Source organism: Cherax quadricarinatus, chromosome 28 (genome assembly GCF_038502225.1).
Source record: "Cherax quadricarinatus isolate ZL_2023a chromosome 28, ASM3850222v1, whole genome shotgun sequence".
In the NCBI taxonomy this organism is placed as follows: Eukaryota; Metazoa; Arthropoda; class Malacostraca; order Decapoda; family Parastacidae; genus Cherax; species Cherax quadricarinatus.
The window spans coordinates 8,281,469-8,305,380 of NC_091319.1; the positions used below are offsets into that span (position 1 = coordinate 8,281,469).

General features: G+C 40.8%; 1 long non-coding RNA gene across 1 annotated transcript; it reads left to right on the forward strand.

The window, feature by feature from the left end:
- Positions 1-4,925: 4,925 nt before the first annotated feature.
- On the forward strand, positions 4,926-19,614 carry LOC128693271 (uncharacterized). Its single transcript, XR_011392525.1, has 3 exons — positions 4,926-5,064; positions 16,404-16,518; positions 18,655-19,614. It is a non-coding gene; the product is annotated as an uncharacterized lncRNA (long non-coding RNA).
- Positions 19,615-23,912: the final 4,298 nt, after the last annotated feature.

Sequence of the window (23,912 nt, forward strand, 5' to 3'; positions counted from 1 at the left end):
TGCTGTAGTGCCAGACAGGTACGTGGATCAGGTGAGCTTCCTTCGTTATAATCTGCTCGGCGATATCTATAGAATGAGGGATGTATTATAAGTTATGAAACTTGCAGTGACTCTTCATACTAACAACAACAGTAAAATACTATCTAATATATTTGTTCCGGTAACATTTCTTGTACCTCCTGGTAGAGGGTTGAAGGGTCTTGGACCGTGGATGTTACTGGAGTACGCAGCACCAGTTTGGAACCCTCACCTGGTCAAACACGAAATTATAGAAAGTGCAAAGGTTTGCAACAAGGCTGGTTCCAGAGCTAAGGGGAATGTCCTATGAAGAAAGATTAAGAGAAATCAGTCTGACGACACTGGAGGACAGGAGGGCCAGGGGAGACATGATAACGACATACAAAATGCTGCGTGGAATAGACAAGAATGACAGAGACAGGATGTTCCAGAGATGGAACACAGAAACAAGGGGTCACAATTAGAAGCTGAAGACTCAGATGAATCAAAGGGATGTTAGAAGTATTTCTTCATCCACAGAGTTGTTAGGAAGTGGAATAGTCTGGCAAGTGATGTAGTGGAGGCAGGAACCATACATAGTTTTAAGACGAGGTATAATAAAGCTCTTGGAGCAAGGAGAGGGAGGACCCAGTAGCGGTCAGTGAAGAGGCGGGGCCAGGAGCTGAATCTCGACCCCTGCAACCACAATTAGGTGAGTACATTGTTCTGTAACCTTGATTAAAGGCACTCTCACTCGTCATTGGGTTTATTCTACACTCACTCTTGTTTCTCCCACAAGTAAGTATTCATCACAATGTGTAAATTATTGTCCTTACTTTCAAATATTCTCCATAAATATGTCAGGTCTCTCTCTGTACCAGAACTTATTAACATACATACCAGGAGCGCTGAGAGGTGCTCCAAATCGTTTAGATATCTTATTGATTCTGTGCGTTCAATAAACTAAATTATTGATAATCTCGGATATGTCGCCTGCCCTGAAAGAAAGAGTGAGCATTTCTCCGAGGCCATTAGGCGGCCTTGTAATCAGGAGAGCTGTTATTTAGTCCCGTAATAAAAAAAAATAATTTTAATATTCCTCCAAGTCTTACCATTTTTATCAAGGCGGCAGTGTGTGACTTTTGATTACAGTTCTTCGAAGCCTTGGATAGAGTGAAGGTTCTGTACTGTCTCAGTACATTTAAGTATGACTGCTTTCTATTAGTATATTTATGGGAAAACGCTCAGCCCGTGGAGATCCCTGGAGTATACCTGGAGGGTGTTCCAGGGGTCAATGTCCCCGCGGCCCCGTCCATGACCAGGCCTCGAAGTCACTCAAGAGTTTGTGATGAATGGAAGGTAATAAGGGTTTAATCCAAAAAGCGGGGAAATACCTCCAATTCCTTGAATCAAAAGCCCTTCACCATCATCAAGACAATCTTCTTAGATGGTTAGTATTGATAATACTAACAATACTTTGATGATGAATGTGTGTGTTCATTATACTTTTTAATTCTCAGAAAGGGAAAAATAATGTTATTTCCGTCTAAACGAATCAATAATTTACGTTAAGAAAAGGAACATTGCGAAGCAAGTTTTTAAAATTAAGTATACATCTCACTCTTTACAGAGCTTTATAAATATAAAGTCATAATTTGATAAAATAATACGTCATATGTATCCTATTTACCTTTAATTCTATTGGTTTTGTTGCCATAGGCTAGGTCGAGCTGGTAGCAGAAGGCGAACGTCATAGGGATGAGGGGATAGAAGACTATTATGGACTTTGTGGAGCGGTACCCTGCACCCAGGAAGACGACGGAGGAGGCGTAGAAGGGAAGGAACCACTCCAGACGCTCTCGGATGCTTGCCACCTGCAGAGCCACTTGTCTCTCAGCCATTCTCTTCACTTCAGTTCCTTGTCTACTGACCTTCACGGGAGAGGACAGAAATAAGTATTTCTCTCGAGGTATGCATTGCCTAACAGAGCACTGGTGTACATATGTATTGTACCGGAGCTATTTTGTGTATACGTACTGAGTAGATTACAGGGCTCAAGTATGTGTGTGTACTGGATAAGATACAGGAATCTAGGGTATATATGTAGTAGGTAAACTATAGGTCTTTAGCGTATATGTACTGGGTTTGCAACAGAGCTCTAATGTACTGTATATGTAGCAGATAAGCTACGATTAGTGTATATATAATAAGCAGACTATAGAAATCCTAGTCTGGGTTTACTTAACCTACGGATCCTAGCTTATACACACTGGACTAGTACCGAACTTGCACACGAAAATCACTCACTACGAAAGCAAAAGACTTGGCAGACGATGCAACATCCCCCCAATGAAAAGCAGGGGTGTCACTAGCACGTTAAGAGACCATACAATAAGTGTCAGGGGCCCGAGACTGTTCAACTGCCTCCCAGCATACATAAGGGGGATTACCAACAGACCCCTGGCAGTCTTCAAGCTGGCACTGGACAATCACCTAAAGTCGGTTCCTGACCAGCCGGGCTGTGGCTCGTACGTTGGTTTGCGTGCAGCCAGCAGCAACAGCCTGGTTGATCAGGCTCTGATCCACCAGGAGGCCTGGTCACAGACCGGGCCGCGGGGGCGTTGACCCCCGGAACTCTCTCCAGGTAAACACGCTGTATTGTCATAAACAAACAAGTATCTTTTCCATTTCTTTTTCAAGATCTACACAGAGCGAAATGTTGTCCCGATAAAGAGGTTTGTTCTACAACGTTATCTTTTCTACACTGTCAGCAGTACGCCAATATGTCTCCAGATGTTGCCCTAACATACGCAACTAACCATTTTTAGTTTTCCCCATAACGCACCACCATTACACATTCAGAAACTTTTTTCAACAGCTCGTTCTTGAATACACAGTACCACTTACCATCTCCTCCCTCAACGACAGCATCATCTGTTGAGTCATCTCCACGTCCTGCCTCGTCGGTCCTTCTGTAGTCTTCACAAACATAGCGTGTTTGCAGCAAACACTTGGAGTAACACCAACTTCACACAGGTGCTACTATCCACCTCACAGCCGCTACTGACAGGTGGCTAAGTGTGGTGGAATCTATTGATCTGCTATCAGATAACGACCAGCTGGCCTCTGCGGAATGATCATTGACTTGTACAGTTTTTACAGTAACACCTTGACACACATGCACAATAAAGTTTTAAATAAATTAAGTGTCCAGAAGACGAGCGGGGGCCGAGAATACAATAGGCATTATCTCTGTGAATGGCCACACTTGAGACGCTGGAACAGGAAGGCGGCAGCCCCTGAGTCTCTTTTGGTATCGATGACCCTAGAACCCAGTTCCTTCAGGAAGCCTGTTGCACGTTTTCCCCAGGCTCCAATTAGTATCTCCGAACCTACTGAAACTGATGGCTTAGGTCCCCATATTTGTTGAATTAGAATTTCACGTAATCGGCAACACCCCCTTCCCTCCTTCCCAGTTGGCCTACACTGTAACAGATATAGGTGTCATGGTAGATAATCAGTAGATTTGGGCAACATTTTTTCTTAGGACACCGGGAAATAGAGTTCAATACACTTGGGTGTCCCGTTGATCAAACACATAATGTCCGTAGTTCGATCCCCGGCACAGGTGAAATGTTGGGCATGTTTCCTTACACCTTTTGTCCCTGTTCATCTTACGGTAAGTAGGTACCTGGGTGGTAGGCAAAGAAATCCCGTAGCTCGATTGCTAGCGCACTCAGCTCACACAGTGAAATCCGTGGTTCGATCCCCGGAACGGGTAGAAACATTAGGACGTGTTTCCTTAAGACACCTGCTGTCCATGTTCACCTAGCAGTAAAAGAGCTACCTGAGCGTTAGCCGACTGGTGTGGGTCTCATCCTGGCGACAAAATTCACTTAATTAGCTCGAAATACTCTGCAGAAGACTGTTCAACTTCCTCCCAGCATACATAAGGGGGATTACCAGTAGACCCCTGGCTGTCTTCACGAAGGCACTGGACAGGCATTCCAATGGAAATAAGTCACTCTGACTTTTTTGGGTTATCCTAGGTTCTTTACACATATGCTGCTATGTATGATAATTCTATGTAACTGTATTTGTGTATACCTGAATAAACTTACTTATTCCAAGTCAGTACATGACCAGCCGAGCTGTGGTTCGTACGTTGGGTTGCGTGCGGCCAGCAGTAACGGCCGGGGTTGATCAGGCTCTGATCCACCATGAACCCTCGTCACAGACCGGGTCGCGGGTACGTTGACACCCGAAACCCTCTCCAGGTATAACCAGGTTCGTGGCCTGGTGGCGAAAGCTCTCGGTTCACACGCTGAGGGTCCGGGGTCGATTCCCGGCAAAGGGTGAAAACATTGGGCGTGTTTCTCTACACCGGTTGTCCATGTTCACCCATCAGTATAAAATGGGTACCTGGGTGTTAGTCGACTGGTGTGGGTCGCATCCTGGGACAAAACTGACCTAATTTGCCCGAAATGCTCTGCATAACCAGCGGCTTTATGTATAGTAATATGAAGGTTATTATTATGACGTACTGACTATATAACAGCACATGTTCTGCTATGTATGATAAGCTATGTAATTGTATTTGTGTATACCTGAATAAACTTACTTAACCCGCTCTGCTCCGAGATAAATATCCAAACAAATATTATCTTGTCTTATCATACACTGGAGTGACATTGACATATTTTAGGATAAATCCATATAATGTGTGTGTGTACTCTGGGCTTTAATGATATTATTTATTTCTAAAGTTCGTACATGTCCAAGGTGACGTATTTATATATGACAAAATTTATTATTATTATCATTATTATTAATGTATGCCTACAACATTTGTTATATGTTCCCAATTTCCCTCATTACCATTGTACAAATCCATTCTGTTACCTGTTAAAAAAAAAACAATTTGGTAGCTTTCCTAAATAAAGGTTGTAACAACATTTGAAGACTGAGAGTCAGCCAGCGTGGTTGTGTGTGTCTGATTGTCTACTCGGATTCTGCTCTGATTCTTCGTGCTCTGATTTTGCCTACTGTGCTGTTGCGGTCTTCAAGGTATGTGCACAGCAAGATTGTATATTACCAGTTGTAGTCCCCAATGGGAGAGGGTCTGGGGGGCAACGCCCCCACGGCCCGGTCTGTGACCAGGCCTCATGGTGGATCAAGGGCCTGATCAACCAGGCTGTTACTGTTGGCCGCACGCAACCCGACGTACGAACCACAGCCTAGCTGGTCAGGTACTGACTTCAGGTGCCTGTCCAGTGCCTTCTTGAAGACAGTCAGGGGTCAATATATTGGTAATCCCCCTAATGTATGCTGGGAGGCAGTTGAACAGTCTTGGGCCCTTGACACTTACTGTGTTGTCTCTTATCGTGCTAGTAGCGCCCCTGCTTTTCATTGGGGTAATGTTGCATCTCCTGCCGAGTCTTTTGCTTTCATAGGGAGTGATTTTCGTGTGCAAGTTTGGTACTAGTCCCTCAAGGATTTTCCAAGTGTATATAATCATAAGTTACTTTGACTTTTTGTTGGGTTATCCTAGGTAATTTACTCATATGTTACTATGTATGATAATTTGTGTAACTATATGTGTACGATCGAGCACCTAAATTTCTGGGAACGGTTGAAGTCCTTTGATTTGTATTACCCGGAATGCAGGCGAGAAAGATATGTGATATACACTTGGAAAATCCTGGAGGGATTAGTCCCAAATTTGCACACAAAAATCACTCCCTATGAAAGCAAAAAGTCTCTGCAGGAGATGCAACATCTCCGAGTACGCTAGGAGACAACACACTAAGTGTCAGGGGCCCAAGACTGTTCAACTGCCTCCCAGCATACATTAGGGGGATTACCAATAGACCCCTGGCTGTCTTCAATAAGGCACTGGAGAGGCACCTAAAGTCAGTTCCTGACTAGCCGATCTGTGGTTCGTACGTCGGTTTGCGTGCGACCAGCAGTAACAGCCTGGTCGCAGGCCCTGATCCACTGCGAGGCCTGGTCACATACCAGGCCGTGAAGGCATTGACCTCCAAAACCCTCTCCAGGTAAGTAAGTTTATTCAGGTACACAAATACAGTTACATAGAATTATCATACATAGCAGCATATGTGTAGAGAACCTAGGATAACCCAAAAAAGTCAGACAGAGTGACTTATTTCTATTGGCCCGTGGCCCGTAGCCTGGTAGGCAATGCTCTCACCTTACACAGAGTGTCCGTGGTTCGATCCCCGGCAAGCGGGGAAACATTGGGCATGTTTCCTTACACTTGTTGTCCCTTGCACTTAGCAAGTAAGTAGGTACCTGGGTGGTAATTGACTGGTGTTGGTTGCATCCTGGGGGACGAAATTTAGGACCCCAGTGGATATAAGACAGACAGTTTCTGGATGACGCACTGACTTCCTTGCGTTATCCTGGGTGGCTAACCCTCTGGGGTTAAAAATCCAAACCAAATCTTATCTCTTATAAACTTAATAACCCACAACAGTCAGCTGACCTCTTGGTATATATACCCCCTCAGCGAAGGTTCTGTGGTATGTACACCCCAACAGAGGTTCCTTGGTATATACACCCCCTCAACAGGTTCTTTGGTATATACATCCCCTCAGCAGAGGTTCCTTGGTATATACACCCCTCAACAAAGGTTCCTTGGTAAATACACTCCTCAGCAGAAGTTCCTTGGTATATATACACCCACTCAGCAGAGGTTCCTTGGTATATACACCCCTCAGCAGAGGTTCCTTGGTATATACACCCCTCAACAGAGGTCCTTGGTATATACACCCCTCAATGGAAGTTCCTTGGTATATACACTCCTCAACAGAGGTTCCACACAACAGAGGTCACAGACCGGGCCACAAGGGCATTGACCCCCAAAACCCTCTCCAGGTATACACCCCTCAATGGAGGTTCCCTGGTATATACACCCCTCAGCGGAGGTTCCTTGTTATATACACCCCCTCAACGGAGGTTCCTTGGTACAGTGGTACCCCGAGTTTCGTACAGCTCCCAACGCGAACAGTTATGTAAGTGTATTATTGTAAGTGCTTTTGTAAGTGTATTTTTGGGGGTCTGAAACGGACTAATCTAATTTACATTATTCCTTATAGGAATAAATTCGTTTAGTAACGGCGCTCGAATAGCCTTCTGGAATGAATTATGGCCGAAACTCAGGGTACCACTGTATATACACCCCTTAACGGAGGTACCTTGGTATATGCACCCCCTCAGCGGAGGTTCCTTGGTATATACACCCCCTCAACGGAGGTTCCTTGGACACATGACCACAACACAAGACACAGATCCCTTTTTGATATACCTTGTATCCATATCACACTATGTAAAAACTCTATGCACATAAAGGGCCCCAAAATATGGCATTCATTACCAGAAGATATTAAAGTGACCCGGTCTGAAAATCAATTTAGGACTCTTCTCAAAAGCCACTTAATCACCCTAGACTAAACGCTAATACTCAGTACGCACATACTCACTTATGTACTCCCACAACATAACTTCAGCAATCACTTTGAACCTTTTATCCTTTTTGAACCTTTTGTTGACAGGAATATAATTGAATCATTGTTTTCACAAAAAGCATTTTTGAATAGATGAACTCATCTTTTGTCTTGTACAAATTTTGATTCACTTATAATTAATAATCTACTGTTCAACTATGAAATAATTACTATCCTACTGTGCAACTATGATATAATCCTTAGTGTTAAGTAGTCTGTAAGCCAATAATGTTAAGTTGGCCTATAATGTCTAGGCATAATAAAGGCTCTCTTTGCATTGCAACCCACTATTGTAAATACAAAATCTCAATGTACTGTTTGCAAAGACATAAAAATAAATATACAGTGGGCCCTTGTTTTTCGTAATTAATCCATTCCTGGAAGTGTGACTATTTTCGAAATTGACGATTTTCAAATCCATTTTCCCCATAAGAAATACAGTGGACCCTCGCCTAACGCTATTAATCCATTCCTGAGAGCTCAACGTTAGACGAAATTATCGTTAGCCGAATTAATTTTCCCCACAAGAAATAATGGAAATCAAATTAATCCGTTCCTGACATGTAACTGTGCATGTCTTCTTCAGTTTGTGTGTATTAAAATTAACATTTCATGTTTACCTGGAGTGAACTCTCTCCAGGTAAACTCCAGGTAAACATGAAATGTTAATTTTAATACACACAAACTGAAGAAGACATGCACAGTTACATGACACTTACCTTTATTGAAGATCTGGTGATGATCGATTCAAAGTTTATTCTCTATAAGGATTACAATGCTGAGTTTACAGAATTTGGTTATTGTGTTGGTACATGTAGTAAAATAATAATTACAGAGTGTACCACTAGAACACCTAGCATGGCTAGGCATTTCGGGCAGACTTAAATTAAATCTTAAGTTTAAAATATTACAAAATTATGAGGTAAGTTGGTATTATGGCTAAGTGACTAAATACTAGTTTGTGAGTTTAGCAATGGGAATGCTTTTGTTTTGGCACTATACATAGTTTCAGTATTGGAGTATCACAGGCCAACTTATGACTAGTTAAGATTCATTATTTTGAGATTGAGATTTCTGTTTATGGTCAAATGGGTGAGTGATCGTATGTGTTAACCACCAGGTGGTATTCGTGTAATTAGTTGACAGGGTGTATCAGGGAGATAAGATGTTTTCTGATGGTAGTTTTGAAGGTGATGAATGTGTCTGCAGTTTTAGAATTTTCAGGTAGGGTGTTCCAGATTTTAGGGCCCATGACATACATTGAATTTTTGTAAAGGTTTAGTCGGACACGGGGAATGTCATAGAGATGTTTGTGTCTGGTGTTGTGCCTGTGGGTTCTGTCACAACTATCAAGAAAGCATTTTAGGTCAAGGTTAATATTGGAATTTAAGGTCCTGTAGATGTAGATTGCACAGTAGTAAGTGTGGATGTACTGAACAGGGAGTAAGTTTAGATCTATGAAGAGTGGGGGGGTGTGTTGCCAGGGATGGGATTTAGTGATTATTCTTACTGCGGCTTTTTGTTGGGTTATTATTGGCTTTAGGTGTGTTGCTGCAGTTGAACCCCAAGCACAGATAGCATAGGTGAGGTATGGATATATAAGTGAATGGTATAGTGTGAGAAGGGCAGTTTGCGGCACGTAGTATCATATCTTGGAGAGGATCCCAACCGTTTTGGATACTTTTTTGGTTATGTGTTGGATATGGGTGCTGAAGTTCAGGTTGTAGTCGAGGTATAGGCCTAGGAATTTGCCCTCATTATGCCTGGCAATTAGAGTGTTGTCAATCTTAATGTTAATTTGCGCATCTCCTGCTCTGCTACCAAACATAATGTAGTAGGTTTTGTCAGTGTTAAGCGTAAGTTTATTAGCTGTCATCCAAGTCGATATTTTGATCAGCTCCTCATTAACAATGGTGTTGAGGGTGGCAAGATTAGGGTGAGAGATGACATAAGTCGTGTCGTCAGCAAAGGGAATGGGGTTCAGGTGTTGAGATACGTTTGGAAGATCATTGATGTATATGAGGAAGAGCAGGGGACCAAGGACACTTCCCTGCGGAACTCCAGTATCAAGTGGCTGTGTTGTTGATGCTGTGTCTTTAATGGTGACATACTGATACCTATTAGTAAGGTACGATTTGAAATATGCAAGCGCATGGCCTCTTATACCATAATGGTCAAAGTTTGTGGAGTAGGATGCCGTGGTCTACTGTGTCAAAAGCTTTTCTTAGGTCAATAAAAATTCCTAGTGGATATTCCTTATTTTCCAATGCTGTGTAAAGCAGATCTAGCATTTTTATGATTGCATCGTTAGTGCTTTTATTTTTCCTGAATCCAAATTGGCAGGGGTTGAGTATGTTTTGTGCCGTTATAAATGAATATAGTCTCCTGTGCACGAGTTTCTCAAAGATTTTAGATAGCAATGGTAAGTTTGATATTGGCCTATAGTTGTTTAAATCTGTAGGGTCACCACCTTTATGTATTGGTGTAACCCTTGCCGTCTTGAGTAGTTTCAGGAAGGTGCTAGTTTCTAGTGGCTTGTTAAAAAGTAATGAGATAGCATGCGAGAGGACATGGGCCGCTATCTTGTACAATAATGGTGGGACATGAGACAGATTCCCTGAGTTATTTTTAAGTGACTTTATAATCTCGGTGACTTCCATGGGCTCAGTTGGAGCAAGATAGAAGGAATTTGGGAAATTCCCATCTAGGTAGTCCCCGGCATGGGCATTGGTACGTGGGATTTTATTGGCGAGATTAGAACCTATGGTTGAGAAGAAGTCGTTTATCTTGTTAGCTGTGTCAGTGGGATGCAGTGGTGTTTCATTAGGTTTAGTTAGGGCAATATTCTTGGTTTTTTTTTCAGTTTGTGGGTCCCTAGAATCTGAGAGAGTGTTTTCCAGGTCTTTTTTTATATCTCCTCTTGTGTCAGTGAATCTACTGGAGTAGTATAGTTGTTTGGCTTTCTTTATTACTTTGGTGAGGACTGATGAATAGTGTTTAAGAATATCTTTGTGTATTAAGCCCTGTCTATATTGCTTTTCATGTTGGTGTTTCTTATCAATGGATTTCAGAATGGTGCTGGTTAGCCATGGGCAACCAAGCCGTTTGTTTGTGATCTGTTTCATTTTTATAGGACAATGTTTGTTGTATAGTCTAAGTAATTTGTTAAGAAAAATGTCTGTCCAGTCATCAATACCATTGGCCTTGGAGAATTCTGTAGGCCAGTCAACAGTCTCTAGGTCAGCTGTGAACTTCCTTATTGAGGCCTCATCATGGAGTTTAAATGAAACTTTGTTGTATTCAAGTGGTGCTTTACTAATGTTTGTCAAGAGGAAGGTAGGGTAGTGGTCTGTAGTGCTATCTGTGATTATCCCTGATTTAACCCTTAGGTCGCAACCCCCAATCCTGAGGTGTCTCCTGGTGTCGCAAAATTTAAAAAAAAAAAATATTTTTTCTTATGAAATGATAGAGAATCTTTTCCCGATTGTAATGACACCAAAAAAACGAAATTTGATGGAAAACTGACGGAATTATGCTCTCACAAAGTTACCAACCTTGGCGCTGTTTACAAATCGGCGATTTCGCCCACTTTGAGCCCTATTTTCGGCTAATTTCATTGTTCCAGTCGCCCAAACTCATAGCTATTTCTTTAGAACTCCATTTTTTCTATCTATTGAGTACAAGAAACTGCCCATTTACCGATTTCAACTACCTAATAATGTGGTCAGAAGTTTGCAATTTGGCTAATTTCACGAAAACTAAAAAATATGACAATTTCAAAATAAGGTCCAGAATGAACAATGCAGACATTTCTGGCTCTAAAATAACATTTTCTTTGCTCATCAGTCATGTCTCCAGGCCCCTCTGATATTACTCTTGCTTTCTATTTTGAATTTTTATTCAAACAAAAAATAGAAGACTTACTATTATGCAGACTACTGCAATACTGTAATAATTGTATAAATAACATCAACCCATTCATGACTGCATATTAGAATGGCTAGTTGGACATTTGTTGGAAAATGACATCATTTGTTTACTTTTGAACACTGGCAAAAATCAAACATTTCCCCTACTTTGAGCTCCATTTCTAGATTCTTTTTATAGGAAAATCAATCAAAATCACCTCTATTTCTATAATATGTTTTCCATTCTATCAAATAAGACCAAGAAAATGAGAATACAACCATAAATACTATACCAAAATAGACCACAAATTCGGCATTTTAATTAAAAAAAACGGTCGGAGTTTTTTTTTCTCATTATGCACTGCATGCTCCAGGATTTTTTTTATATGGTGCACACTGACCACACAGGCCCATTCTCTCACATGTGGGCCTACCAGCTTTCTCCTGCTTGATTTGAAGCCGCTAGAATTTATGAGTATACATACGTCAAACACGGTACCTCGTAAGACGTATATATATGGCTGCGACAGTCAAAGGGTTAAGGGGGGCTAGTATATTGGTCCATATGTGGGCTATTATGGTTGCACTTGTTTCAGTGAGCCTGGTTGGTTTAGTTATTGTTGGTATGAGAAGTGTGTTGTTCATATTGTTGATGAAATCAGTTACAGGCTGATCATCTAGTAGGCCAAGGGATGGGAGGAGGGGAGACTGTGGATGGTGTTAATGTTTAGAAGGGGAATCCCCTTCCATTAGGACTTGAGGTGGCAAGTCCTTTTCCGGGGTTACTTCCCTTCTTCTTTTAATGCCACTAGGACCAGCTTGAGAGTCAGTGGACCTCTGTCGCACAACATATCTGTCCATAGAGGCCTGTACCTCCCGTTCCTTTATGACATTCCTAAAGTGTTTCACAACATTGTCAGTGTACAAGTTGTCAACACGGCTTGCAATAGCTGTGTGAGGGTGATTTTCATCAAAAAAGGTTTGCACTTTAAGCCACGTTGCACACATTTCCTTAATCTTTGAAGTAGACAACTTCAGTTTCTCTATCCCCTCCTCCGGAGCAGTTTCCTCAGGTCTGGCCTCTTGCTGTTGAAGATGATCCAGCAGCTCATCAGTGGTTAGTTCGTCATTGTCCTCCTCCACCAACTCTTCCACATCCTCCCCACTAACCTCCAACCCAAAAGACTTCCCCAGTGCCACAATGGATTCCTCAACTGGCATAGGATTCCCAGGGTTAGCTTCAAACCCTTCAAAATCCCTTTTGTCTACACATTCTGGCCACAGTTTCTTCCAAGCAGAATTCAAGGTCCTCTTAGTCACTTCCTCCCAAGCCTTACCTATAATGTTTACACAATTGAGGATGCTAAAATGATCTCTCCAAAACTCTCTTAGAGTCAATTGAGTTTCTGAGGTCACTACAAAGCACCTTTCAAACATAGCTTTTGTGTACAGTTTCTTGAAGCTGGAAATTACCTGCTGGTCCATGGGCTGCAGGAGAGGAGTGGTATTAGGAGCAAAAACTTAACCTTAATGAAGCTCATTTCAGCAGGAAGTCGCTCTGCCACGTCTGAAGGATGACCAGGAGCATTGTCTAATACCAGGAGGCACTTAAGGTCTAATTTCTTTTCAATTAGGTAATTTTTCACAGTGGGGGCAAATGCATGGTGTAACCAGTCATAGAAAAAGTCCCTAGTGACCCATGCCTTACTGTTTGCCCTCCACAGCACACACAAATTAGCCTTGAGGACATTGTTTTTCCTGAACACTGGGAGTTTCAGAGTGATACACCAATAAAGGCTTCACTTTGCAATCACCACTAGCATTAGCACACATCAACAGAGTAAGCCTGTCTTTCTTAGGCTTATGTCCTGGGAGTGCCTTTTCCTCCTGAGTAATGTAGGTCTTGCTTGGCATTTTCTTCCAAAACAGGCCTGTTTCGTCACAATTAAACACTTGTTCAGGTTTCAGTCCTTCACTGTCTATGTACTCATTGAATTCCTGCACATATTTTTCAGGCACTTTGTGGTCCGAACTGGCAGCCTCACTATGCCTTATCACACTATGTATGCCACTACGATTCTTAAATCTCTCAAACCAACCTTTGCTGGCCTTAAATTCACTCACATCACCACTAGTTGCAGGCATTTTTCTAATTAAATCCTCATGCAACTTCCTAGCCTTTTCACATATGATCGCTTGAGAGATGCTATCTCCTGCTATCTGTTTTTCGTTTATCCACACCAATAACAGACTCTCAGCATCTTCTATCACTTGCGATCTCTGTTTCGAAAACAAAGTTGCACCTTTGGCAAGAACAGTTTCCTTGATTGCCGTTTTCTTGGCCACAATAGTAGCGATGGTTGATTGGGGTTTTGTGTACAACCTGGCCAGCTCAGAGACACGCACTCCACTTTCATACTTAGCAATGATCTCTCTCTTCATATCCATAGTAATTCTCACCTTTTTTCCTGTAGGGTTGACACTAGAAGCTTTCTTGGGGCCCATGGTGACTTATTTTGCAGGTGCAATCACTAAAAAGGCTGTGATAATATGAAATGTTCCGATTGTATGCTTGGAAGCGACTGCGGTGGCTGGCTTGTAAACACTGGCACCCACGGAACAAGTGAGGCAGGCTCAGGCTGCACGTGGACACGTCTCGAACGAATCGCGTTGAGCAAGTTTTTTAGCGCTAACCGCGGATTTAACATTATGCGATGCGTTCGTTAGGCAAGGGTCCACTGTAATGTAAATACAGTTAATGCATTCCAGATTAGATTTTGCCACTGAAGTGGCTAGTTTATTGTGCACCCCATATCCATCCTGTGGACGGTAGCAAAAGAGCATATGGATACACAAAAGGCCTAGGAACTAGGCCCCAAAAGGGTTAACAGGTGTACATATGGGTTTATATCTACATATCTACAGTTCACTTATCTGTTACAAGCAAATTTAGGAAATTTGCTTTTTTTTTTTACATGAAATATAGATGTAGTTCATACACAATACAATGGGACATGATGAATGAAACATTAACAGCATAACACTTACCTTTATTGGCGATTCTTCTTAATGTATGGAAGACTGGAGGAGACAGATTAGATTAATTTACTGTTTGGAAGGGGAATCCCCTTCCATCAACACCTCAGCTTGAGAGTCACTGGAGCCCTGTCTCACAAAAAAAGTGTCCAGAGAGCTCTGTTTCTGGCATCTCTTTAAAACTTCCCTAAAATGGGCCAAGACTTTGTCACTGTACAAGTTGCCAATATGGCTTGCAACAGCCTTGTCAGGGTGATGTTTCTCCATAAATCTTTCCATCCTACCCCACATTTCAAAAATCTCCTTAATTTCTGAAGAAGGCAACTTCTTCCATCTCTCTTCCTCCTCCTCTGCAGCAATATTCTGAGCTGCAGTCTGTTGCTGTTCCAGCTGAAGCTCTTGCAGCTCCTCAGTGGTTAGCTCTTCGTTGTGGTCCTCCACTAACTCTTCCACATCCTCCAAAGGGCAAGAACTTTACTGTGATGAACCCATACTCCTCCAGAATTAGGTCATCCAAGTTTGGAGGATGAGCAGGTGCATTGTCCATTAGCAGGAGGCATTTGAGATCCAATTTCTTTTCCAGGAGGTAATTCTTCACACTGGGGCCAAACATTTCATTGAACCACTCGACGAAAATTTCCCTCATGACCCATGCCTTATTATTAGCTTTCCAATACACACACAATTTACTCTTCATAACATTGTTTTTCTTGAACGCTCTGGGGTTTTCAGAATGGTACACTAGTGACGGCTTCACTTTGAAATCCTTACTAGCATTACTACAAAACATGAGTGTCAGCCTGTTTTTCATAGGCTTGTGTCCTGGCAGTCCCTTTTCCTGCTGAGTAATGTAGGTCCTCTTTGGCATTTTTTTCCAAAAGAGGCCTGTTTTGTCACAATTGAACACTTGTTCAGGTTTTAATTGTTCAGTCTGTATGTACTCCTTGAATTACGAATTTGTAGCTGCAATTTTGTCCGAACTGGCAGCCTTGCCATGCCTTATCACACTATGTATGCCACTATGGTTCTTAAATCTCTCAAACCAGCCTTTACTGGCCTTAAATTCACAAGTATCAGTACTTGTTGCAGGCAATTTTTTTACGAGATCGTCATGCAACTGCCTAGCCTTTTCACAAATGAGCAACTGCATAAGACTATCTCCTGCTAATTGTTTCTCATTTATCCACACTAGTAATAACTTCTCAACATCTTTGAGTACTGGTGATCTCATTTTAATAAAATAATCAAATACGTATTACATGTCTCATATCTTTAAACCTATAGCCAATAAGTATTTTTCAAGGTGATATTTGGATTCAAGACATGAAAATACATATGAATTAACTAATCTCATTTAAGAAGCATACAACTTTTCAAAAATTGTTGACCAGTGTAATCTACACATGCTACTATGTATGATAATTTATGTAACTTTGTGTGTACCTATACCTGAGTAAACTTACTTACACATCCTTCAAAAGAGGTTCCTTGGTGAGGGTGAAGGGCTCATAATTTAATGAATTACACATTTGCTTCCCTTCTTTGGTTCAAACCTGAATTCTTCCCATTCCTCAAGGCTCTGTATGACCCCAACAGGTTTAGCACTCCTCCCATACGAATGTAATAATGCATTAATAATAATGCAAGGTATTCACATTATTTACTGTCAGGTGAACAGCTGCAGCAGGTGTTAAGAGCCGCTGATGTTATTAGGTTCTTTTCATTAGTTCTGTATCTTATGGGATAATAAATATTTAATTTTTTGTTTAATAAATACGTATTAATATTGTAGGTAATTCAAATTATAATAGCTTTTGGAATTATAAGACAGCTGCTTGTACTTTGTTACAATGTACATGTATGTAAATAAGATTACCATTCATACTGTCTTAGTACTAGGATAAGCTTCATTAATTAATCTACAAGTATTTTGCAGACTCGCACCAATAGCATGGTTAATCAGGCAATGCGCTGGGAGGCCTGGCCTGGGACTGGATCATGAGGGCGATGAATGATGCTGACCTTCGGAACACTCTCCGGGTAGACTGAAGGTAGGATCAATTTTTACATTGGTTCTGAGGGAATTGCCAGTGATGTTGCAGATATTACAAAGTTGTTGATCAGTCAGGGGAAGTCTTCTTATCTACTGGTGAAGATTTCTGCCATATATAAAGTTAGTATAGGCAAGCTCTAACCTAACCAAACTTAAATTACATTCTTGAATAACTCGTTACATTTTAACAAATTGCAAAAGAAAATGATATAAAAATACCAACAAGTTGTAGCTTATACTCATCAGCAGTGATTGGAAACTTGATTAAGATGATGTTTTTGCCTGTGTAGCACAGTTTATCAAGTCTGATAGATCATTCCTGGTGATAGCACAATTTATAGACAATTGGGTAACATAGGTGTTAGCACAAAAAAATTGAGCAAATGTTATAGGAATATTGCAGTAGGCCTACTGGCTCATGCTAGGTAAATCTTGACATGGCATGTACAGTAGTGCTGATAGTAGTAGTAGTAATCATAATGGTTGGTAGTTCTCAGCAGTATAACTGGTTCAATATCTGTACATTATTTTTATTATTATTAATTTATTAACACATCGGCCAATTCCCACCAAGGCAGGGTGGCCCAGAAAAGAATAACTTTCATCATCATTCACTCCATCACTGTCTTGCCAGAGGGGTGCTTTACACTACAGTTACAAAACTGCAACATTAACACCCCTCCTTCAGAATGTAGACACTGTACTTCCCATCTCCAGGACTCAAGTCCTGGAGCTAGAATTTTCACCAATTGGTGTGTGATTGCATTTGATACCACGATCAGAGCAGTTTCATAGCATTTCCTCTTGTATTTTTCTCTTTCCTTTTAGATACGTATAATGCCTAGGCATAATAGAGGCTCTCTTTGCATTGCAACCCATTATTGTAAATACAAAATCTCAATGTACTATTTGCAAAGACATAAATAAATAAATAAAATAAATTAATTGTATAATCCATAAGATGAATTAAGAATGAATGAGATCCCCTGAAGCCTAATTAGTTCTGTATTATGTATAAGATGTTTACTATTTGGCAGTACACTGTCCTGTCTAAGATTTTTGTCATAATGCTCAATATACTAACTGACCTATAGTTACTGACAGTTGATCAGCTGACAAGTTTATCCGACCCAATATTGGAGTTGGTATATATAAAATGAGTTACTGGGACAAAACCTTCAGTTCAGAGACAATACCCTTTACAGATTTACTCAGAATATTATCAGGAGCATCATAAGATATTCTTGATAGCTGAAAATTTTGGGGTGATGCCTTTATTGCTGTACTGTGCAGGCAGTGCCTGCTTTAAAACACTTTGCTTTACAGCATTTTGTTAGTACAGTGATTTTCATTTATACCCATTCTTCATTTATTCAGACTTCTACAATAAATATATTCACCATTCACTATAAGTTAAGGATAAAAAATATTTTAAGGTAAGTAATGTGTGTACTGTATATGCAATTTTTAGGCCTAGCTATATTGCTTACCTAATACAGTATATGATAGTATAAACATGTTATCAGGCTTTTTTATGGATTTGAAAGTTAAAAAAGGCTATGATTCACTTTACAGTGATTTTTGTTTTACAGCTGTAGCCCAGAACCTAACCTGCTGTATAAATGGGCCCTCCTCTAGTTGGTTTCAAGATGCACCAAGGAATTTAGTGACTAAAAGATGGCTCAGCAGTTATGTAGTACATTCATCTTGTTATTCACATGAATGATTGTCATGTAATTGATATACTAATTTAATGTTGCTTTTTATTATTAATAATTATGACTGATATATTTATGCAGCACAAGGATCTCGACAGAATTAAGTCAGTGTTTGACTTTATTGGGTTATCCTTGGTTAATATAAACAATGTAAACATAATGTAAGACATTTGTAAAAATCTGATCCTCTTTAATGCACCTGAATGAAAGTGTACTTATTAAACTTAGAAAAAGCTACCTCAGTACTTCATGGCATAGATTATTACTCACATTTATTGTTACATCCTGCCCATTTATCCTGACTTCCAGTAGAACCGGTAGTAGGTTGGCAGACAGCAGCCATCCAGAGACGTATACTGTGGTCTTGTTAAATGAGTGTGAAATGGAAGTGTGTTTTATTTTGTGCACTCTTGCAGGATGGAACAAAATAGAATGACTTCGAGAGTGTATAAATCTGTAGTGGAGTGATTAGAAAAAAGAAATTTGGTAAAATAACTGCACAAAATGCAAGCACAACACAATAGAGATGCTTCCACGGTAAGGTAACCATGGGTGGATGTTGTGACATTCACTGCGCCAACTAGTGGCAGCGTATCTGAAGCTCACCAGCATTTTCCGTTAGCCCAAGTCGTCTGATCTCCAAGGTAAATACACTTTATAAAACCAGTTTATTTCTTTACATATTCTTTTATTATGTCTTTATACAATATTTCTTATTTATAAATACATTTTTCTTATTTAAAAACCCATAACAAAAAACTTGGGGTGGTTTTTTGGGGGGCTGGAACGGATTAATGGCATTTCAATTACGTAACTGCAATGAGGAGAATTGATTTGATATATGAGCAAACTGAGTTACAAGCTCAGTCACAAAACGAATTAAACTCGTAAGTCAAGCTACCACTGTAACGTTGATCTCTGAATACTTGTCTATTCTAGGGTTCAGTTCTGCTTTATCCTAATCTCTGTTATTGGTGTAGTAGCATCATGGATGGTACCTGGAGTTTACCTGGAGAGAGTTCCGGGGGTCAACGCCCCCGCGGCCCGGTCTGTGACCAGGCCTCCTTAGGTCAGTGTCCCAGGATGCGACCCACACCAGTCGACTAACACCCAGGTACCCATTTTACTGATGGGGAACATAGACAACAGGTTGAAAGAAACACGTCCAATGTTTCTACTCTGGCTGGGAATCGAACCCAGGCCCTCACCGTGTGAAGCGAGAGTGTTAACCACCAGGCCACCAGATATCCACCAGATAATTCTAATTGTTTCCCAGGCATCATTTACATCAGTATAATTTTTTTTACAAGCTATTTGCAGTTTTGTTGCTTATGTACTAGTGTTTCTTTGCTCAGTATTTTATGTTGTGCTGTTGCTTCATGTGGGGTGTTTCTGATGCAGTAAGTGCTAAGATAGTCAATAAGCCCTTTAGGAATGATTTCTGACTGTTTTCTATACTTTTTAAATAATCTGTGAACAAGTGTGGTGGCTGAAAAATTGCATATTCTGGGTTGGTTCAGGGATTAGCTGCTTACAATTATTTAATTCCAGAATTTGCTTATATCATTTTACATAACTTATTTCATTGTTGAAAGGGGGATATTGAAATTAATTGTGGCTTACAGTTCAGCCCAATTTTTTATATTACCCTTGCAGTGTATCTTAAGAACTATCTTTGGAAGGATGATAAACAACTCCAACTAGTATGGGTTTTGTTTTGGGTAGCATGATGTTAATAATTAGGTGTTCCATAGCTGGATTGCTAGCGCACTCAGCTCGCACACTGAGGTCCAGAGGTCAATCCCCTTGTACATGTACTCGTAGCAATAGATATACAGTGGAACCTTGAAAATTGAACGTACCAAATATTGAACGTTTCGAAAATAAGACCATTTTTTGGGACAAACTGTGTACCAAAAATCAAACGCATTTCAAATTTCGGACCGCCAGGTACGGGACCTGTCCGCTGGCCCGCTCTGTCCGCGTCCCCGCGCAGGCGCCGTGAGCAGTCTAGCTTTGTTTATGCTTGAGTGAACACTAACCTGCGCTCTCATTCACACATTTTACGACTATTTCATTGTGTTTAGTGCTTGTGGGACTGTGAAATAAGCTGCCATGGGCCCAAAGAAACTTGCTAGTGGTACCCCTGTGGTAAAGAAAGTGAGAAACACCATAGATGTGAAGAAGGAAATAATACAGAAGTATGAGAGTGGTGTGAGACTTGTTGAGCTTGCCAGGATGTATGGGAAAAACAAGTCGACCATCGGTTCTATCCTGGCAAAGAAAGAACAAATCAAGGAAGCTGATGTTGCAAAAGGTGTTAATATGCTAACCAAAAAAAGACCACAAATAGTTGAAGAGGTTGAGAAGTTGTTGCTGGTGTGGATCAAGGATAAAGAGAATGCAGGTGATAGTGTTTCAGAGACAATTATTTGCGAAAAGGCAAGGAAGTTGCATGCCGATCTGGTACAGAAAACTCCTGGAACCAGTGCTGATAGTGAATTTAAGGCCAGCAGAGGCTGGTTTGAGAAATTTAAGAAGCGTAGTGGCATACACAATGTTGTAAGACATGGTGAGGTAGCCAGTTCAGACAAACGGGCGGCTGAAAAGTTTGTACAGGAGTTTAAGGGGTACATAGACAGTGAAGAATTCAAACCTGAACAAGTGTTTAATTGTGACGAAACAGGCTTGTTTTGGAAGAAAATGCCAAAAAGGACCTTCATCACACAGGAGGAAAAGGCACTGCCAGGACACAAGCCTATGAAAGACAGGCTTACTCTTTTGTTCTGTGCAAATGCTAGTGGTGATTTTAAAGTGAAGCCTTTACTTGTGTATCATTCAGAAAATCCCAGAGTGTTGAAGAAAAACATTGTCTTTAAGAACAAGTTATGTGTCTTGTGGAAAGCTAATCATAAGGCATGGGTCACAAGACAAATTTTCAAAGAGTGGGTCAGTGAAGTGTTTGGCCCCAGTGTGAAAAAATACCTCCAGGAAAAGAAATTGCCACTCAAGTGCCTCCTGTTAATGAACAATGCTCCTGCTCATCCTCCAAACTTATTAGACCTCTTGTCTAAGGACTTCAGTTTTATAAAAGTGAAGTTCTTGCCTCCTAACACCACTCCTCTCCTCCAGCCCATGGACCAGCAGGTCATTTCTAACTTCAAAAAACTACACAAAAGTAGTGTTTGAAAAGTGCTTTGAAGTGACCATAGACACTAAGTTGACCCTAAGAGAGTTCTGGAGGAATCACTTCAACATCTACAACTCCATAAGCCTTATAGGTAAGGCTTGGGAGGGAGTGACTTCCAGGACTTTGAACTCTGCTTGGAGACAGTTGTGGCCAGATTGTGTCCAAAAGAGGGATTTTGAAGGGTTTGAGGCTGACCCTGACCCTGACCCAGCTCACCCTCTGCCTGTTGTGGACTCTATTGTGGCATTGGGGAACACCCTGGGGTTGGAGATGAGTGGTGAGGATGTGGAAGAGTTGGTGGAGGACCACAGGGAAGAGCTAACCACTGAAGAACTGCAAGAGCTTCATCTGGAGCAGTATCAGACCACAGCTGAGGAACTTGCTTCAGAGGAGGAAGAGGGAGTGGATGAGGTGCCTTCTTCAAAGATTAAGGAGATTTGTGCCAAGTGGAATGATGTCCAATGTTTGTGCAGAAGTACCACCCTGAGCAAGCTGAAACAAGCCATCTTTGCAACAAGTTCAGTGACAGAACCATGTCCCATTTTAGGGAAATGTTAAAGAGGTGCCAGAAACAGAGGACTGTGGACAGTTATTTTGTGAGACAGGGGTCCAGTGACTCTCAAGCTGGTCCTAGTGGCATTAAAAGACAGAGAAGGGAAGTAACCCCAGAGAGGGCTTTACCTGAAGTCCTCATGGAGGGGGATTCTCCTTCCAAACACTAACCCCAACTCCCTCTCTCCTCCTCCCTATCTTCCAGATGCCATCACCAATCTTCAATAAAGGTAAGTAAAAATGTTATTTTATATTTTATACAGTATTATATGTATGTATTATTTTATATGTATGTTATTTTATATGTATGTAAAACTGTAATTAACGCTTAAATGGTCCAAACGTATATATACGTTTTTTCAACATCTGAAAGTATGTAAAAAAATGTAGATCTTCCTTTTTGTTTTACATTTGAAAATGTGTAAAAAAACTTTTATCTACATTTTTTTTTTTGTTATATTTGAAAATATGTAAAAAAAAGTAGATCTACTTTTGTAGCACTGCGAATTTGAACGTCGATCTGTTTGGACCGTTTAAGGGTTAATCTCTATAAAATGTATTTTTTGTGTGAATATTTTTGGGTTTCTGGAACGGATTAATTGTACTGTATTTCCATTATTTCTTATGGGAAATATTGATTCGAATTTCAGACTTTTCGAAATTAGAACTAGCTCCTGGAACGGATTAAGTTTGATTTTTGAGGTTCCACTGTATTGAGAGTAAGTTTGTCGGTAATCATCCAAGTAGATATTTTTAGTAGTTCAGTATTTACTGTGTGTTAGTATGGTTGGGTTTGGGTGAGAAAAGACATAAGTTGTGTCATCTGCAAATAAAATGGGTTTAAGGAGATTAGATGCATTTGGTAGGTCAATGATGTAAATGAGGAAGAGAAGTGGGCCAAGAATGCTTCCTGTGGGACTCCAACAAGAACAGGTTGTGTAGTGGAACTGGCTCCATTTGTGTATACATACTGGGTTCTGTTGTTGAGATAAGATTTTAGGTAATCAAGAGAGTGTCCTCTGACCCTGTAATGTTCAAGATTTTGGTGCAAAAGATCATTGTCAGCTGTATCAAAAGCTCTTCGTAAGTCTATGAAAAGTCCCAGGGAAAATTAATTTTTCTCGAGTGCAGAGTATGTTAGTTCAAGCATATGTATAATGTTGGTTTTCTAAACAATTTAAAGTATAAGGTTGTTAAATATGGCACCAGTGGTGTCCATTCTGTGACTGCCAGGGCCACGTAACATAAAGCATTTCCTCACTATATATACATAGTATATATAAAAACAAACACACACATACAGAGAGAGAGAGAACAGGGATAGAAGTCGTAGAGCCAGAAATGAATATGCACAGGTAAGAAGGGAGGCCCAATGACAATATGAAAATGACATAGCAGCAAAAGCCAAATCTGACCCAAAGCTGTTGTACAGCCATATCAGGAGGAAAACAACAGTCAAGGACCAGGTAATCAGGCTAAGGAAGGAAGGAAGGAGGAGAGATCACAAGAAGCAACCGTGAAGTAAGTGAGGAACTCAGAGATTCAAAGAAGTGTTCACAGAGGAGACAGAAGGGACTCCAGAAAGACGGAGAGGTGGGGTACACCATCAAGTGTTGGACACAATACATACAACCGAGGAAGAAGTGAAGAGGTTGCTGAGTGAGCTAGATACCTCAAAGGTGATGAGGCCAGACAACATCGATCCATGGGTCCTAAGAGAGGGAGCAGAGGCGCTATGTGTACCCCTAACAACAATATTCAACACATCCATTGAAACAGGGCGACTACCTGAGGCATGGAAGACAGCAAATATAGTCCCAATTTTTAAAAAAGGAGACAGACATGGAGCATTAAACTACAGACCAATGTCACTGACATGTATAGTATGCATAGTCATGGAGAAGATTATCAGGAGAAGAGTGGTGGAACACC